Source organism: Panulirus ornatus, chromosome 58, assembly GCF_036320965.1.
Source record: "Panulirus ornatus isolate Po-2019 chromosome 58, ASM3632096v1, whole genome shotgun sequence".
Lineage (NCBI taxonomy): Eukaryota > Metazoa > Arthropoda > Malacostraca > Decapoda > Palinuridae > Panulirus > Panulirus ornatus.
Genome location: NC_092281.1, coordinates 21349710 through 21367745, shown reverse-complemented (window position 1 = coordinate 21367745; position 18036 = coordinate 21349710). Strand labels below are relative to the sequence as shown.

Sequence of the window (18036 nt, the reverse complement as noted above, 5' to 3'; positions counted from 1 at the left end):
ACCCCGGTATACCACATCGCTCCAATTCACTCTATTCTTTGCCCTCCTTTCACCCTCCTGCATGTTCAGGCCCCGATCACACAAAATCTTTTTCACTCCATCTTTCCACCTCCAATTTGGTCTCCCTCTTCTCCTCGTTCCCTCCACCTCCGACACATATATCCTCTTGGTCAATCTTTCCTCACTCATTCTCTCCATGTGACCAAACCATTTCAAAACACCCTCTTCTGCTCTCTCAACCACGCTCTTTTTATTTCCACACATCTCTCTTACCCTTACGTTACTTACTCGATCAAACCAATTCACACCACACATTGTCCTCAAACATCTCATTTCCAGCACATCCATCCTCCTGCGCACAACTCTATCCATAGTCCACGCCTCGCAACCATACAACATTGTTGGAACCACTATTCCTTCAAACATACCCATTTTTGCTTTCCGAGATAATGTTCTCGACTTCCACACATTCTTCAATGCTCCCAGAATTTTCGCCCCCTCCCCCACCCTATGATCCACTTCCGCTTCCATGGTTCCATCCGCTGCCAGATGCACTCCCAGATATCTAAAACACTTCACTTCCTCCAGTTTTTCTCCATTCAAACTCACCTCCCAATTGAATTGACCCTCAACCCTACTGTACCTAATAACCTTGCTCTTATTCACATTTACTCTTAACTTTCTTCTTTCACACACTTTACCAAACTCAGTCACCAGCTTCTGCAGTTTCTCACATGAATCAGCCACCAGCGCTGTATCATCAGCGAACAACAACTGACTCACTTCCCAAGCTCTCTCATCCCCAACAGACTTCATACTTGCCCCTCTTTCCAAAACTCTTGCATTCACCTCCCTAACAACCCCATCCATAAACAAATTAAACAACCATGGAGACATCACACACCCCTGCCGCAAACCTACATTCACTGAGAACCAATCACTTTCCTCTCTTCCTACACGTACACATGCCTTACATCCTCGATAAAAACTTTTCACTGCTTCTAACAACTTGCCTCCCACACCATATATTCTTAATACCTTCCACAGAGCATCTCTATCAACTCTATCATGTGCCTTCTCCAGATCCATAAATGCTACATACAAATCCATTTGCTTTTCTAAGTATTTCTCACATACATTCTTCAAAGCAAACACCTGATCCACACATCCTCTACCACTTCTGAAACCACACTGCTCTTCCCCAATCTGATGCTCTGTACATATATATATATATATATATATATATATCCAGACACACAGTGTATGTAATCAAATACCTCTTATGAGTAAAGGGGAAGAGGGTTGATTGTGTTCAACAGGTATCAAAATTTTCCCTTTCATCTCAAAATTCTTGTCAGAAATCAATTTGCACATTTTTCCAAGCGAAAGGGAGTGGGGGGAAAAAATTATGTACGTAATACCTGCTAAAAGAAAAAAATCACCTTTATTGGAATTCTCCCACGCTCCCGGGGTCATTAATGAACTAATCAAGTCATCTCACCTGCGGAAAATTACTTTCCTTGAGAAACTCGTTCGATAGTTTATTAAGGTACTGAACACAGGTGGGTGGCGCGCTTCTCACTCCCTCCCTCCCTCCTTCCCTCGCTCACCCTCGCCCCGCCCCTCCGCCTCGACCAACTTGGTCTTCGACTTGGGAGGGAGGGGGAAAAGGGGGGGGGGGGGAGGAGGAGGAGGGAGGAGTCCCCACCTTGCCTTTCACGGCCTGCACACTGCCATCAGCCCCTTCTGTGAGGAAACGAGGCTACCGACTGGTTACATATAAACAAACGCTGCTGTTCTAACACAGAACACCTCACAAAAAAAACTCACTAATTGCGTGATGTGGGGAATTCCAGGTGTCATGTTATGCTGGAGAGACTTTTAAAAGGGTGTGTTCAAGTGGCTTAAAGAACCAGATTATTCTTGTGTTATAATTGCTTTTCACTGCGTTATTTCAACGTCACTTTAGCCATCTTATACACTGATGTATATAATTATAACCCATCTATTTTCTTTTTTCACCGACCATCTTATACACTGATGTATATGATTATAACCCCCCTCTGTTTTCTTTTTTTCACCGTCCATCTTATACACTGATGTATATAATCATAACCCCTCTATTTTCTTTTTTCACCGTCTTTTCTTCGATCTATTTTCTTTATCATCTTCATCTTTTTGCCATGCCTTATTCTGTTCGTTTGGTATAAATGCCTTTTCTTTTCTTATTCTTATATTCCTCCTCTTTTCATCAACTCCAGTATAGTTACGAATCAAAGTGACGTTCGATCAATGAAACGATGTATGTTGAATCTTACCAAGTTTTCCTCGACAACGTAAACGTATATTATTTTTCCCGCCTTCTTCAGGCAACTTCAAATAACTGCTAACAACAAAACCCCTCATCGTCGAGGATGCCAGGGACAAAGGCCTCCTCCTCCTCCTCAAAATAAAAACCAGAATAATCTCGTGTGTTTAATGATGGGAGGAAGAGAGCGATTCTTTCCTCATCTTACACAAGGATAAACCAATTTGTCCCGAGACATCTCAAAAAACGTCTTTCTGTTCTTATGTGTAATGTCAAGAAGACACAATGAGGCTCGTCATAAAGCTTACCCATTGTTCGAACGAGAGCTGAGAACAAAGGGGATGAATACTTGAAAATATATATATATATATATATATATATATAAGAGGTGCACTGAGGGGGAAAAATTGTCGGGTATGCGATTCTATTATCGTGTGGCCTAATGAATTACAGAGAACGAGAGACAATTCGAGGATCGAAGGCTTCAAAGGCGTATCAAAAGTGTTCAGCGAAAGTTATGGAGAAAACTGTGTCCTGTTGTGCTATCACTCATCAAAAACGATAGCTTATCTATCTATACCAGGCGTGTTGAAGGTACGGGAGAAATGGTACAAGGCAAAACAATTTGAACATATCTATCAGGTATGTGATGAGAGTAATAACAAAAGGGCATAGACTCCGGGTTCGAAATTATGGTAGAGGTAAATTGAAGAGTATGAAAGACACCACTGTCTCGAGTGATTTGTTCCTGGAGATGAGAGGATCTGTAGAAATGCACAACTCAAGCTAGAATGAGTTGAGAAGTGTGACACTCGATGGTGCAAGAAATATGGCGGGAAGTAAAGCTGGTATAGTTGCAAGGATTAATGGAAAGGTATTGAATACCTTGCACTTCCCGTGCAATTTCACTGCATCATCCACCAGCAGGCCTTATGTAGTATGATTCTCCGATGGGAAAATATATATACGAGTCTTACTGTATCAACTGTAAATCTTACGAGGCATCGTTCCGACCTTATAAATCATCAAGAACCAGGGAATGTCTCAAAGAATTTAGAGGCAGACGTGAGAGCGATAGTATGATAGTTGGAAAGATTAAAATAGTCTCCTTTTATAGAGAGGAGCTGCACCAAGGCATGCTTCTAGGAAGAGAGAGTTTGGAGTCTTTAGACCGAGACGATGTAGGGGAGCGAGGATCGCACACACCGCCTTAGCATACACAAGGAGGTATGCCAGCCATCCGGATCATACACAAGGAGGTATGCCAGCCATCCGGATCATACACAAGGAGGTATGCCAGCCATCCGGATCATACGCCCAGACGTGGGTGGTTACACGGGAAACTTTGTTCGAGGAAAACACAGGAAAAGGCATCGGTTCACTATCCAATAAATATCACAGTAGATAGGATACATATACACTTTCACAGAAAAAACAAAAACACAAAGCAGATCTTTATCGATGAAAGAAATGGAAAAAATCAGCGTCGGATATGATCTGTGATCATAAGTTTGTTTCTGACATCAAACGCAATTAAATACGAAGTCTAAATTTTTGAGAGCTTTTGAAAGAGTTCAGAGATTTACGTTAATATCACTGTCAAACTCTAGGTAGTATGACGATAACATAATCAGTGGCCTCCAGTACATGTCCTGCCAGCGTGGTAATGACACAACCTATCTCTAGTGCCAAAAAAATGGCTCTTGTGAATGAAAGGTCTAAATGTTGGCATTTGTTTGAAGGCCAGTACTTTGGTACCCTCAGATCCTACCCGTGATCCTGAGTTCCCTGCGTTATAGTACGAGGCTGGTGGGAAGGCTGTTTTGAATGAGTGCACTGAACTAAGCGTAATCTATAATGACTTTTGAAATGCGGTCTTCGGTGGCCTCAAACCGGCCTTCATGGTCAAACTGCTGGAGTTTAGATCATTACCAGGATTCTAAAGTACATCAACCCAAAGTATGGGGACTTCTAGGTGCACAAGGGAAAGGAAGACAAAAAACTTGAAAATATTTTGATAATTCCATTCGTCAAATTCCATTTTGTTTCCTTAGATTTTATTCACATTTCCTTTTCAAACAGTTATTTCTTCAATTATTGTGCCAGAAGACAATATTTAGAGAGAAACGGATAATTACAACAATAATCTTTGTTGACTTTTGCCTAATTCATGGTAGTCTGTAATCACAGAAAGTTTAGCCTAATCCAAAGGTACAGATATCACCTTTTAGCTGTTGTAAATCACAATAATATGTGGTTAACTGAGACAGACATTGTACACACGAATACCGCCCTGTGGCTCACCTTTTCCTGTGCTTTTCCTCTCAAAATTTACGTGATTTATCTAACCTAAGGGTCACCCCTTATACTTCTTCCCTCCCACCACCTCTCGTTTTCTGTACATAAAAACAGGACCCACCAGAGAAAACGAAATACTTGAAGGTAGGGCTCGTGTAGTAGATGACCGCGCAGTCTGTAGCAAGCGTTCATATAAGCGCAAGTTTGGCCTGTAAGCGCACTCGGCCGCCTACCCGAGGCGGTGTAATTTTACACAAAAGGCGGACGGTGTTCCTCAGCTGCTGCTGCTGCGGAGGAGGAGGAGGAGGAGGCTGCTAATATTTAATGGTGGGAGATGTTGCCGTGCACCATGGCCAGTGCTGCTGCTGCTGGAGTACCGGGTTATGAGGGAGGGAGGAAAGACAGGGCCACAACAGAGAGAGAGAGAGAGAGAGAGAGAGAGAGAGAGAGAGAGAGAGAGAGAGAGAGAGAGAGAGAGAGAGAGAGAGAGAGAATATATATAAGAACACGGTTTTCTCCCCGCTATTTTCGGAGGGAAGAAACCTTAGTTCATAAGTATCTACTGGCTCCGAGTCTATACCCATAGAGCTTCAACCTCAAGTTCTACCCACGGTCGACATTGAGGAAGGATATGGATTATGAAGGGCAAGAAGACTCTCGAGTTATGTGAATAATCTGGTCATAAGTTACGACAATCGAACACAGTAACCAATTACTCTTCAGCCCAACCAAACAGACAATCCCACTAACCACACCAGACGATCTCCACATTATACGTGAAAAGGCTCCAAAAAAAATATAATCAGGATCCCTTTCAGAGCCCTCTTTTTGAACTCGCCTGTTATCATCCACAACGATATATCTATCCCTAAAACTACGACAGCGTTTATTCAAGCCAACAGAAAGAATAATAATAATAATAATAATAATAATAATAATAATAATAATAATGATAATAATAATAATAATAAATAAATAAATAAATAAATAAATACAATCGTAACGTCATGAAATTTTCAGTGTGGTATTCCGCGGCCACAGATGGTACGCAAAATATATCCACGTATTCCACGTTTTCTGCGGTGGAACATTTCTCTTCTCCTCTTCCATGAATGACCTTCCATCCTTCCTGGAAACCTGGGATCCTGCTCTCTCTATGAACCACACCGCACCACTTTTCGTATTACACCTCACTTTTCCTCCTCCTCCTCCAACTCCTCCGGATACTAATAATAATCGTTCTTTCCTCCCCCCTCAGGCGCTGAGGGTATTTCCTATCTTCATGTGCAGCATCTCGGAATGAGGAAGCAGTGACCTGATTAAATTCAACGGTGCAAGGGGGGGAAAAAAAAAGAAGAAGCAGAAAAAGCACTCAGGACTACAGGTCAATGGTGTTGTGATGCTGTGAGCGCGTCTTTGTGCCTGAAGTGAGGGTGGAATTTAGTTAGTAAATGCTCAGTGTCTTCCTTAATAGTAGTTGTAACCTTCGTGAGGCATGTAAAACGTCATTGAGTATGTTGATACGGTGTCTGTAGTGCAAAGGTGATGTCTAGAGAGTCAGTGGGAGAGAGTGTGACAGCGGGAGAGAGTGATTCGCGTTCGTCTAGGGAGTGTGGTTTTTAATGTATGTCTTAGTGGGACCAAGTTGAAGGCTGAGTTGAGAGGGTTATTCAAGGGTGTGTGTGTGTTTTGTTGGGGTTATATTTGTTGGGCGGCTCTGTTAGTAAAGGCTAATGAAGTGTGAGACAAGGGTAAGCTTCTTATTTCTTCATGGGGGCTGGTGGTTATTTATAGAGTGGTTTGGATGGGAGGGGTCCAGTGCTGTTGTACACACACATACACACACACATATATATGTGTGTGTGTGTGTGTGTGTGTGTGTGTACGTGTGCAAAATTACCTAACTGAAGAAACATTCTATCACAGAAAGAACAAAAAGATAAGGAACACTGCAACACTTAAAGGGGAGAAGCGATACGAAAATAAACGACAAATCATCGGAGGAGCAAGAAAGAGAGACACACGACGCATCAAATAATAACCTTGACTTGAACGACAAGTTCCACGTTGCATAACGTGTCTAATTGTTCGCTCAGCAGTTGAAACTTTTATGGTACGTTCTTTTTTTTTTCCATCCTTCACTCTTGCTTTTGAATCGTCTCTCTCCTGGAAAAAGTATAGATTGGTAGTTATCATTTTTTTTTTGCCGTTTTTCTTTATGGTCTACGTGGTCTCCTGCGTCGGCAGGTGTCGTCCTGGTCGTTTGTGTTGGCAGGTGTTTTACTGGGGACGGGGAGGTGTCGTCCTGGTCGTTTGTGTTGGCAGGTGAGTTCATGGGGACGGAGAGGTGTCGTTGTGGTCGTTTGTGTTGGCAGGTGTTTTACTGGGGACCGGGAGGTGTCGTCTTTGTCGTTTGTGTTGGCAGGTGTTTTACTGGGAAGGGGAGGTGTCTGTGTGGTCGTCTGCGTCGGCAGGTGTTCATGGGTGGCAGCAAAACTACCATGAAGAGGACACCCAACACTCACTGGTCAATTTCACCTGCACTTCTTGCACCCAGACTTGCACAGCACCACGCCACCATGACCCCGTGTGTCCCGACTGCATTTTTTGCACTGTTGAGTTTAATCAGGTCACTGCTTTCCCCCATACCCAGCCGGGAGCAGCAGCTGTGGTCTGGATCACCATGGCGGTAACAGAGACGCTGAACTACTGTACTCCACCTGAACCGAAGCACTGGTGATGTAGTTTACATAAACTGAATAAGTAACGTCTACTCTCCACCTGATCGAGCACTGTGAATGGCACTCGAGGGAGTCTAGATGCGATATGGTTCTCTCATGTTCTGCTCTCCAGGTCCGCAATTCAACAGGGTAAGAGAGTAGATTTTAAGAGCAAATCGAGTGTACTTCCCCGAGCCTGGTGCAAGTACCCTTGACAGGCGGAGGAGAGGGGCAGGCACCTACTGCAGGAGCCACAGGCTCAGGGCGCCTTCCTGCTAGGTCACCAACAGCAGAAAACGAAAAAAAAGAAAAATTTCGCGCGCTGCTCATCAAAGACTGTCAGAGATATGTCAACAAAACTTGGCCAGTGAAAAAAAAAAATCCCTGGTGCTATGACGTTGTGTCCGCCAGACTGAGCCCTGCGTGAGCTGGCTGTCAGATGACCATGAGTTCTTCTGTGTAAACAAAAGTTTTCTTGTTCCCGTATCAGGTCATGTCCTGCAGGCCAGGTATGACTCAGGCCGTGTCCTGCCATGCATTGCATGACTCTCAGCACAGTTTCTAAAACATCCAGCAGCCAAATGATCCTGTTTATCTCAGAGCAAACAATAGCAAGTATTTTGTTTTGTGGAACAAGGACTCTTTTTTTTTTTTTTTCCTCTCATACTTGTTCATCGTTTCTTGCGTAAAAATGGTAGCGCCAAGAGCAGACGAAGAAAAGGCTTCAATAGCTCACATGCATTCTCTAACTGTCCAGTTTGATACACCAAGACCACAGCTCCCTATACACAACCAGGCACTACAGAGCTGTCTGAGGATTATCCCGGCCGCTTCATATGCTCTAGTTCGTTCCAGTGACAGTCGCTCGACCCCATGGCCCGCGAATGCTGCACCACAAAGGTCCATTTATATATATATATATATATATATATATATATATATATATATATATATATATATATATATATATATATATATATATATATATTATTGTGGAAGCACCCGGAACAGACGAACAATGGTCTCATTCCCTCGCACATATCTCTAGCTGTCGTGTATAATTCACCGAACAAACGCTTACCATCCACATTCAAGCGCCACCGACTAGCTCCATTGTTTACTTTGTTTGATGTGCCCTGAGAGGAAGTTGCCCTTCCGCCGGTACACCACGTCCAAGTCATTCTATCCAATGCACGTCACACACCCTCCTAAATGTTCCAGCCCCGATATGGCATCCTTTACTCCTTCCTTCCATTTACTTCTCGGTCTCTCCCTCCTTGCTCCCTCCATTTCTGGCATGAAGGTGTTCTTAATCAGTCTTTCGTCGTGCATTCTCTCCACATGTGGGCCCCTCTCAGTCAGCCGACGCTCACTAGCACACCATCTCTCTTACCCGCCTCGCACCATATATTGTCCTCAGGCAATACATTTCCAACACGGCCACACTTTCTTTCTCTCTGCATTCAGCGCCTTAGAAAGGTTCCTCTCTCTAAAACACAGTCGGGACTACGAGACCTTCAAATACCCTGATCATTTCCCTCCCCGACACCGACCCTTCTCTCCATATGCTCTTTAATGCACTCAGGACTTTACCTTCCCATTTCTCTCACCCTGTGACTCAATTAAACCTCTATTGTTCCATTCACTACCACGTCCGACGCTGGGGACTGAGAGTACAACACTTCCACCAGGTCCTCCGTATTCAAACTCGCACTCAAAACCGTCATGTCTCATATCCCACACTGCTGTACCTCATTACGTTACTTTAGTTCTCATTTACTCACACCGTTCTCCATTCACACTCTCCAAGGCTCTGCCACCAGGTTTTCGGGAGTTTCTTCCAGGAACCTTTGACCAGAGTTGTTTCATATGCCGTCCCCGAGTGACTCCCTTCTTGCGCACTTCCGACCTCAGGGTATTGAAAGGCGGTCTCTCGCATTCACCTTCCTGACTACTACTTTTATAAACAGGTTGAAGAATCGTGTTGATGCCACACACCAGTGAAGAAGAGCCATCTCCCCTGAGAGCCGTTCCTACTCACGCACATGCCTTACTCTCTCAACATAAACTTCTGGCTGCATGTGGTAACCCTCCATTTAAGCAATATGCCTATAGCACAGTCCACAAGGCCTTTCTATCAACCTTACGATACGCTTTCTGCCGATTCATAGATGTCAAATACTAGTCCCTCTCTAGTGAAACAACATTGCTCTTCTTCAATCTGATTTTCTCTGCTTGCTGCCACCTTCCACAACTCTCCCATACACCTTGCCAAGTATAATAAACGGATTTACACCTCTGCAATTTGAACATTTACACAAGGAAGCTATACATACATTGACAGACCCCGAGGGACCTCACCTTTGGCCGTGCATACAGTCGAATAGCGTAACTAACCAATCAACACGGCTCTCGCCCCCTTTCCTGGGAAACTCCACCGCAGTGCCATTCATTCCTGCTGCTTTACCACATCTAATCTTATGCAGGGCTTTCATTACCACCTCCTCTTTTCACCACACCCATTCACCACCACGACTCATTCACTCCCCACGCCACCTCGTCCCACATACTCCACATCTGCCTCACTATCAACATAGCCGGTGATTCTTAAGTATACTCGCTTCAACTCTAACTTCTATTCCTTATACCAGTCCCCTACTGTGTCCTCCACTATTCTCCCCGCTCTCATTACGTCGTATCTTTATTGTAAAGCATTTTCTTATCATCTCTAAACTCCAACGATATTCTTTCACAACATCTCTCATCTGACATCTATTTTGTTTCAGCTCTCGCATTTTTACTTTGATCTTCTGTGGCTTTCTCTTGTACTCCTGCCAATCACCCGCACTCTATCCTTGCGTATACCGTCCAGCGATCACACTTCACGATACCACAACTTCCTGCTCTTTCTCAAACTTCCATAAACCATCCTTTGGCATGCCATACACCATCATTTTAACCAATGCTTCCTGAAGCACTTGCCACTTTCTTCTTCTATTCTAATCTCTTTTACTCATCTATGACATTTTTCATTCCCTTTCTCTTGGTATATCTGCACACAGGCTATGTCCACTGATAATCATCAACCACCTCTCGCAGACCAAATAAAAACTTCACTTCCTCACACACCCTTTAACACAGTCCCAGAACTCATTATTCAGTAGAAGTATCGCCCCCCTTACCTTCGTCCTCCCACCGCAGAAGGTCATAACTACTGGAACATTCCTGAAGCACTCTACCTCTTTCCACTTCAGCTTTTAGTTTCAGCTTGAGCCACAACATCCAGGTGGTTCTTCTACCTCATCAAACACAGCTTCCATCTCTCCCTTCGCTTCATCTTCGTAACAACCACGCGCATCTTTTTCCTAATTTTATGAGGTGATAATACTACTGCAGAGACTTTCCAACGACCTCCTGTTCTCAGCTCTATATGTCGACTTCTGTGACCGGCAGGCAGATGTATGAGTGGTAATCGTCCCATCTTTACAGCTGGCATCATAACATTCCTATGTAAATAGCTAGGCATCATAGCACCCACCCACTCACACACACACAAATATATATATATATATATATATATATATATATATATATATATATATATATATATATATATATATATATATATATAAACATACGTATGTATAATCTTGGCCTAAACCAGGTATCCAATTCATCGACCAATCCCTAGGGGAGGATAAACAGCTGGGTTGACTGTGGACCGACTGCCACAATCAGGATTCGAATCTATGCGCTCGAGCCCGGGCGGGCCGTTAATGCTTCACGGTCAGCTATACCTTGGGGGTCCATATCATATGTGACTTACTGCAATATATATATATATATATATATATATATATATATATATATATATATATATATATATATATATATATATATATATATATATATATATATCTTTTTTCTTCCATACTATTCGCCATTTCCTGCGTTAGCAAGGTAGCGTTAAGAACAGAGGACTGGACCTTTGAGGGAATATCCTCACCTGGCCCCCTTCTCTGTTCTTTCTTTTGGAAAATTAAAAAAAAAAACTGAGAGGGGAGGATTTCCAGCCCCCCGCTCCCTTCCCTTTTAGTCGCCTTCTACGACACGCAGGGAATACGTGGGAAGTATTCTTTCTCCCCTATCCCCAGGGAAAATATATATATATATATATATATATATATATATATATATATATATATATATATATATATATATATATATATATATATATATTCCTATGAGTCCACGGGGAAATGAAACACAATAAGTTCCCAAGTGCACTTTCGTGCAGTAATCACATCATCAGGGGAGATACAAGAAAGAAATATAAGTCAGCTGATATACAACGAAGAGACGTAGCTTGGGAACTTACCGTGCTTCATTTCCCTGTGGACTCATAGGAATATACTTGATCACGCGCAAAATTGTGATCCTTCCCAATATATATATATATATATATATATATATATATATATATATATATATATTTATATATATATATATATATATAGTATCAGCACTTGAATTAAGAAAATCACCCGAGTGTATGATTAAGAACACACAGGTAGCCATAGGGAGTTGTTCTGTGACATGAAAGTCATCTTTCCATCTGTTTCAAACCACACACACACACACACACACACACACACACACACACACAAATCTGAGATAAGAGGCGGGACCCCTACGAGTATAAAGCTCCCTCCACGTATGTACAAATAGGTAATAACACACACACACACACACACACACACACACGCACACACACACACACACACACACACACACACACACACACAAGCAGCACTAGACCTAGCCCGCTTTTGGAAGATGCAAGAGGGCTGGAAATGAGTACAGGAAGATAAGAAAAGAAGAAGAAAGAAACTTTGAAAGAGCTATTGCAGACAAGGAAAGGCAGAGAGGGAAATTCAGAGCTTTTCCATATTTCATCAGGAGTAAATTGTCGGCTACAGAGGAGCAAATCAAGCCGTGGGATTCAGATGGAAGGGATGACGAAGAGGACGAGAAAATTTGCGAGGAACTGAATGGCAAGCTGAAAAGTGTATTCACAGTGGAGGACACTATAACCCCGACAGGATGGGATGGGAAGAGGAGGATCTAAAGGCATTGAAGTGGTACAAAAAAATAAAAATATGAGACCCAAGCTAGCTACTAAATGTTTTTTTTTTAACTCATTTAAGGCATATCGTCCTGATGAAGCATCTCCATCTATAAACTCAAGGAGTGGGCAGGAAAGCTCGATAGGCTGCGTGTCATTTTATCAAAAGAATAAAAAAAAAAAAGAGAGTCGTTGGAAGAGGGATTAAGGCCAAGGTAGTGAAGAAGAGCACCCGCTGTGCCTATCTTGTAAAAAAAAAAAAAAGAGGAGATCGGGGAATCGCAGTGAAGATCCTGGACCAGTATTTCTGACGAGAGGGTCTGTGAAATACTAGAAAGTATAATCAGAGTGTCAGTGGGTGATAACATGCAGGAAGGAGAGTACGTCAGTGTAAAACAGCATCTGTACAGGTATAGGTGTTGAGGAACAAAACTCCTAAGAGAATGCTCTTCTAAATGTTTTAGAAATAAAAGATACGTGGGTGGAATAGCAAAGGGAGTTTGGACATTGTGCCAAAGAAAAAAAAAAAAGATGGATTTTTGCGGCGGGAAGAAAGGACTACTTCGACAGACAGAAATTTAGTGGAAGGGAATAAAGGACGTTATGTGACAGGAGCCCTCGCGATATGGGATGGAATGACTACTAGGGATACCGCAAGGCTTGGTCTTGGAACCGTTGCTCTTCCTGACTTATGCAAATACCTCGCTTGGAAGAACTAGTCTCACACTTGGATATGTTAGCGGATGATACCACGATCATCAGGGAGTTATGGAATGACGAAGACTTCATCAACTGTCAAGGAGACAATCTGTCAACTGGTAGAATGTCAGAAGCGCTTTTAATTGATAAGGAAATGTTCAGCAAGCTATTCGAAACGTATGCTGACCTAAAACTCTACTACGCCCCTTATTTATCGTTACTGTACTGAATAAGCACAAAGATCTAAAAGAAATGGCCCGGAGAACAACAACAAAGATGATACCTGAAATACGATAGCCGAGATATAAGTGAGAGGACAGAGGCCATAAATTTGCTTGATGTGGAAAAGACATTTGATCATAACCGGTTACAACGTTTAGTGGGTGTCCACAGAGGACAGTTCTTTGAAAACTGCAAAGACATAACAACAACAGATCATAAAAGGAGCAAGAAACTTTTTAGAAAAGCTATACAGAAGTGAACAAATAAAGTGAACCAAGTGATGAAACTGGGAATGCTGAGATTACACAAGTTCGAAAGATTTTAAGATAATGTTCAAGAAATGGAGCCCCAAGAGTGTAAAACACTCTGCCCATAATGTAAAAATATGTGGTTAGTATAGGCTAGTACAGGGGAAGCAACAGATAACAGAAGACCTGATGGTCCACGAAGAAGTTATCTGTGAAAAAGGATCTAGTTATAGGAAAAGGATGGCATAACAGATGGCAACTCTCCACCCACAGACCCACCTCTCCCTCCGGCTCAAATGCCGGCATGGAAAAAGACGAGAAAATGAGGCATTACATACTAATAGACCGGGAACCAAAGCCTCTTCCAGAGGGGGCCATGGCATTAAAACCACCAGAAGTAAACACATTTATGTACCTATAGACTCACTCGTCGCTTTCATCATTCTCCACGTTACCACATAGCCACTTCACTCCACTCATCCGGGTAGTTACAGAAGTCATCTCCAAGGAGAGATTCTACCCTGCAGCAAAATCCCGCCGAGAATTTCATGGCTTCTTAACGCTAAATCCAAATTCACATCAATTTCATTTCGGTCCTGGATGTCGGGGGGGAAGAAATTATGGATATGGATGGATGCCATCTGTGTGGGAGGAGGGAACCAGGGATGGAAAAGGAGAGGTGGTTGAGAGAGAGAGAGAGAGAGAGAGAGAGAGAGAGAGAGAGAGAGAGAGAGAGAGAGAGAGAGAGAGAGAGAGAGAGAGAGAGACTAAAATAATATGAGGGTGTAGAATTTCATCAGGGGGAGAGTATCTAATGGAAGCCCGGCGTAGGAGAAGGAGGCTAAGAGAGAGAGAGAGAGAGAGAGAGAGAGAGAGAGAGAGAGAGAGAGAGAGAGAGAGAGAGAGAGAGAGAGAGAGGCGCAGGCTCTGGGTAAAGGGAGAGAGAGAGAGAGAGACAGCAGGGCTGAGCCAACGACACGCCCCCCCGTAAGGGAATACGACGCCGTAAAGAACCCAGTTTTTACCCCATATTAAGGGGGCTATTTCCCCTCACCATAAGGGGACTATCCCCTCTCCCATAAGGGACCCCCTAATCCCTCGCTATAAGGTGGATAGTCCCCTCCCATACGGGGTCTAATCCTTCATAAGGAAGGGGCTAATAGTCCCATTTCACGCGACAAATGACTGTGTAATGGGCTGGCATTAACAAACAGGCACCAAGGTAGCGTCATACCACATTTTCCAAATAAGACGACGCTCCTGTTACACGTCCTCGCCAAAATAAGCCCTGAGGACCCCCCGGGCGTCATGAGAGTGTGGCGTGGGGCGGCGGCACAATGCTCCCCACATCAGTATTCAAGAAGGTATTGTCGATTTTTTCCCACTGATAGATGGGTGCGGAAATTCGCGTTCCTGATTATCATTTTTGAGGCGGCGCGGGGAGAGAGAGAGAGAGAGAGAGAGAGAGAGAGAGAGAGAGAGAGAGAGAGAGAGAGAGAGAGAGAGAGAGAGAGAGAGAGAGAGGGGAGGAGAGTGAGTACGCACTTACGAATTCCTACAACGAAGATTGTGACACGAGGCGGAGGGGGTATAATCCATGAGAAAGCCAAGACAACAGACGACTTTAAGGCACACAGTACGAGGCCCTATCTGCTGGAGGACAGTAACAGGATCATGAATGCTTAATCTATACATATGTAAACACGGGACAGTAAAATATAAGACTCTTCCCTCCTCACCACTCCCACCGCCATAACAAGGGATAGGGAAATAACCCCAAGAATGACCATTGTGTAGTAAAGAGAGAATATATATATATATATATATATATATATATATATATATATATATATATATATATATATATATATATATATATATATACATATATATATATATATATATATATATATATATATATATATATATATATATATATATATATATATTGAAATTGTACAGGAAGACTATACACTATACATTATTATACATTCTTATCTGATCACAGTCTCTGGATACTCTAAGGAGGAAGGTCTTTATGCTGTTTTCTTGAAAATAATAAAGTTGAAAGAAATGGAAATTCTCTAGATTTTTGTCTGGGTTCGATTCCTGGCAGCGTATTGGTCAAATTGCTTTAAAATTGATTAACATGTGAACATTACATGTTCTGCTATATACAGGCACATTATATTAATCTTCTTTAACTGGATGATCGTAAGACTAATATCATTATTTTATGATCACGTTATCCAAGTATTTGTGCAGCCAAGGTTTATGTTTAGTGATAGAGTCTTCGTCCTGGCATTATTTGTCGTAGTTTTTTTTTCTTTCTGCGTGTCCTCCTGTAATTCCTGCTGACTAGACATTTGCCCAAGTTTGTATCGTCTCCTTGTCCTTCTCCCCCTCATCATACTGCTATTTCTAGGCTCTATATTTTTGTTTATCTTAAAGAAATTATCTGAGTTACGTTCTCGAAATTCTGTAGGACTTTGTAGACTACCATTACATCTCCTTAAACGTCTTTGTACTTTGTAAAAAAAAAAATAGTTTTAGATCTCTCAGTCTTTCTTCGCAAGATTGATCTAAGAGTGAAAGACTTGGCATTGTTGCTCGTTTTTGTACTTATTCACTTCGTCTGTGAAAAGTCTGGAGACCAGAACTGAACTTACAGTGGTCTGACTTTTGTGTTGTAGGTAGTAATCAATATGCCTTATTTTACAACTCTATGTTCTCTAAGTATGAAACCTGACATTGTTAGCTTTATAATAAGCAGCTAAGCATTGCTTTGCGTAGTTTAGACCATTACTAATTATGTCACAATCAGGTCTTTCTTAACTAGTTCTAAAAATGGCTGGCTAAACACTTCATATCTTTTTCACTATCTTTATCGACAAATTGTATCACTTCGCATTTTGTCTACACTGACGACTATTGGCCCCGTCTCCGACCCACTGCACCAATTTACCTATTTGTTTCGGCTTCAGTTTCTCATTTGGGATCAGCAGCTGATTTCGCGCGTTAAGTGGGTGGAGCCTTGTCACCAGGTTATAGATACTGATGAGGAGAGAAAATATGGGGGATCGAACCCTCTTGCCTTATGGTGTATACCACCGCTTGTATCGCTGAGCCATGGGGTGTTGTAAAGCCCCCTTTAGCTTATCATACCATGTGCCGTTTCCTGTGTGCAATGCAGGCGACGATCCACACCTCAGGCCTAGTATCCTATAGCGTGATTTGATTCAATTCTATCTCATAGTTTCCAGTGAGGTGGTTCTTCAAATCTATATGAGACTTAGATCTGTGACTTCTAAAGGTATTTTTGAATCCTACTTACAGGATTGCATGATGAATTCCCTCTTTGATGACGTAAAAATTATGTAATTCGACCAAAGAATTCCCTTTCGGTGACAAAATATTTCTTTTTGATATATGAGAAAAGAATTCCATTAGAGTCGTTAAGTATAATCTCTTCCTGATATATCAAGTATTGAATTCATTTTCTCATTCACTTTACCCTAAAAAACCTTTGCAGTTTTGTTCCTTGGTCAAAAATTTGGCCTAAAATTGGAGGGAAACAAACCAGTTAGCAAATAAAAGGATCATTTTCTATCACTGGTGTTGGTTACATTCGCGAATTTCCAATCATGTCCTCTCTTTTTTTCCCCCTTTTTCTTTCAACGATTTACTGAATATTTCTGCCGATCGGAAACGTAAATTATATTTTTTTTTTTCCCAGTAGCCATGAGGATCACTTACCCCGGTCGCGTTTCAAAATTTTTGAATAACTTTGATTTTTGTTCGTTGGTTCTGAACGAGATCAATATGGCACTACCTTCTGTGAATTGTGGTAATTCTGGGGGAAAAAAAATATTTGATAAGATCCGACAGACAGTGAACAGTGATCAAGAATGATCAGGAAATGACGTCTTTGTCTATCGTCTTCCATCCTGGCCGTTTTATCATAAGATATCGGGGCAGAGAGTAAGTATTCTTCATAATTTCTTTTTCATTTTTCTATTTCTTATATACGGGTGAAGCGCTTTAGATACATAGATAAACAGACAGAAAAATAGATAGATAGATAGATAGATAGATAGATAGATAGAGAGAGAGAGAGAGAGAGAGAGAGAGAGAGAGAGAGAGAGAGAGAGAGAGAGAGAGAGAGAGAGAGAGAGAGAGGGAGAGAGAGAGAGGTGAAGATATGAACGGCAGACTTGAAGTAATTTATAAGACATGGTTTAAAGTCCATATATATATATATATATATATATATATATATATATATATATATATATATATATATATATATATATCCCTGGGGATAGGGGAGAAAGAATACTTCCCACGTATCCCCTGCATGTTGTAGAAGGCAACCAAAAGGGGAGGGAGCGGGGGGCTGGAAATCCTCCTCCCTCG

General features: G+C 42.1%; 1 protein-coding gene across 2 annotated transcripts in view; it reads right to left on the bottom strand.

The window, feature by feature from the left end:
- hig (hikaru genki) overlaps window positions 1–18036 on the bottom strand; it is a 171430-nt gene that overhangs the window by 120691 nt on the left and 32703 nt on the right. The window lies entirely within an intron of this gene.